Source organism: Coregonus clupeaformis, unplaced genomic scaffold, assembly GCF_020615455.1.
Source record: "Coregonus clupeaformis isolate EN_2021a unplaced genomic scaffold, ASM2061545v1 scaf3485, whole genome shotgun sequence".
Lineage (NCBI taxonomy): Eukaryota > Metazoa > Chordata > Actinopteri > Salmoniformes > Salmonidae > Coregonus > Coregonus clupeaformis.
The window spans coordinates 25,411-28,094 of record NW_025536939.1 but is presented as its reverse complement, the minus strand read 5'-3'; positions in this window follow the sequence as shown (position 1 = coordinate 28,094).

Here is a 2,684-nt window from a genome sequence, read left to right as displayed (position 1 = left end):
GACTTCTATTTAGGACTGGGATCCTATCCAGAGTTGACAGATTACAAACCCAGCCTGCCTCTCTCCTTCCACACTGATTCTAACCCTACAGTCACCTAGTCCTGATTGTGACAGTGGAGCCTAGTTTGCATTGCAGGATCTAGAGATGGCATCAGTAGACAGGTTTCCATTGGCCTAGGTTTATTTGACAAAAAAACATTTAGCAAAGAAATCATTGCAACATGATGGAAACGCAGATACAGGATACATTTTCTAAAGATCCACAAATGTTTTATCCGTTCGACAGGGGCAGGAAAACATTGAAGAACCACAGTGCAATGTCGCGAAGGTGTAAAAATGGCGCTGCTAAAATCAGAGATTCTTCTCCTGAGTACATACCTTTGAATCTTGAGTACACACCGACGTCCCCTGTATACAAACCTTACATATAGGACTTCAAGTTGTAAAATAGTCAACTACTCCTTTAATGGAGTGGTAGGTGCTATGAAAGGGATGTAAAAAAAAACGATAATGTTGTATTTTGCTCATTAGTCCACTGTTAATACAACGGCAAAAATGTTGCATGTTAGCAATTAAGTTTTCAAGATTTCAGTACAGAGAAACAAGTGTGATGATGCAAATGAGGAAAATGATAATTGCATACAATTTGCATCATCACACTTGTTGCAATGTACTACAGTGTTTCCCAATCCTGGTCCAGGGGACACAAAGGGGTGAGCTTTTTAGTTTTTGCCCTAACACTCACACAGTGGATTCAACTAAGCAACTCCAGCCTTTGAATGGAATAAGGTATGTGAGTGCTAGGGCAAAAACAAACAAGTCCACCCCTTTGGGACCAGGATTGGGGAACACTGCTGTACTGAAAGTCCTCCATCTTGAGAACTTCACTGCTGACGCGCACATTTTTGGGATTGTATACTGGGTGAGGAAACCGATGTGTACATTTGTAATTTGATTGAACTATCCCTTTAATTAGAGTTCCTTTGGAGTTACATTTGGTCAGAGGTGCATTTGCTCTAACCATGTGCTATAAATACAGAGAGGAAAAAAAGTATTTAGTCAGCCACCAATTGTGCAAGTTCTCCCACTTAAAAAGATGAGAGAGGCCTGTACTTTTCATCATAGGTACACGTCAACTATGACAGACAAAATGAGAAAAAAGAAGAAAAGAAAAAAAATCGAGAAAATCACATCGTAGGATTTTTATGAATTTATTTGCAAATTATGGTGGAAAATAAGTATTTGGTCAATAACAAAAGTTTCTCAAAACTTTGTTATATACCCTTTGTTGGCAATGACACAGGTCAAACATTTTCTGTAAGTCTTCTCAAGGTTTTCACACACTGTTGCTGGTATTTTGGCCCATTCCTCCATGCAGGTCTCCTCTAGAGCAGTGATGTTTTGGGGCTGTCGCTGGGCAACACGGACTTTCAACTCCCTCCAAAGATTTTCTATGGGGTTGAGATCTGGAGACTGGCTAGGCCTTTACACGGATCAGTCGTCCTGGTCCCTTTGCAGAAAAACAGCCCCAAAGCATGATGTTTCCACCCCCATGCTTCACAGTAGGTATGGTGTTCTTTGGATGCAACTCAGCATTCTTTGTCCTCCAAACATGACGAGTTGAGTTTTTACCAAAAAGTTATATTTTGGTTTCATCTGACCATATGACATTCTCCCAATCCTCTTCTGGATCATCCAAATGCACTCTAGCAAACTTCAGACAGGCCTGGACATGTACTGGCTTAAGCAGGGGGACACGTCTCGCACTGCAGGATTTGAGTCCCTGGCGGTGTAACATACTGATGGTAGGCTTTGTTACTTTGGTCCCAGCTCTCTGCAGGTCATTCACTAGGTCCCCCCGTGTGGTTCTGGGATTTTTGCTCACCGTTCTTGTGATCATTTTGACCCCACAGGGTGAGATCTTGCGTGGAGCCCCAGATCGAGGGAGATTATCAGTGGTCTTGTATGTCTTCCATTTCCTAATAATTGCTCCCACAGTTGATTTCTTCAAACCAAGCTGCTTACCTATTGCAGATTCAGTCTTCCCAGCCTGGTGCAGGTCTACAATTTTGTTTCTGGTGTCCTTTGACAGCTCTTTGGTCTTGGCCATAGTGGAGTTTGGAGTGTGACTGTTTGAGGTTGTGGACAGGAGTCTTTTATACTGATAACAAGTTCAAACAGGTGCCATTAATACAGGTAACGAGTGGAGGACAGAGGAGCCTCTTAAAGAAGAAGTTACAGGTCTGTGAGAGACAGAAATCTTGCTTGTTTGTAGGTGACCAAATACTTATTTTCCACCATAATTTGCAAATAAAATCATAAAAAATCCTACAATGTGATTTTCTGGAAAAGAAAATCTCAATTTGTCTGTCATAGTTGACGTGTACCTATGATGAAAATTACAGGCCTCTCTCATCTTTTTAAGTGGGAGAACATGCACAATTGGTGGCTGACTAAATACTTTTTTCCCCCACTGTATCTAGAGCCACTTATAGGACCAATTGTGGTTAATTGCTAACATTCTACAACGCTCCCATTCCTCTGCACAGTTCTCTCACAGTGAGAAACAATAGGATTACAATAGAGTGTTCTACGCTTTCTTCATTTGATTTAATCCACTACCACTTCTTATGTATACGTTGGTGTCTTTTTAAATTGCCCAATCTGTAGAATCTCGTCTCACA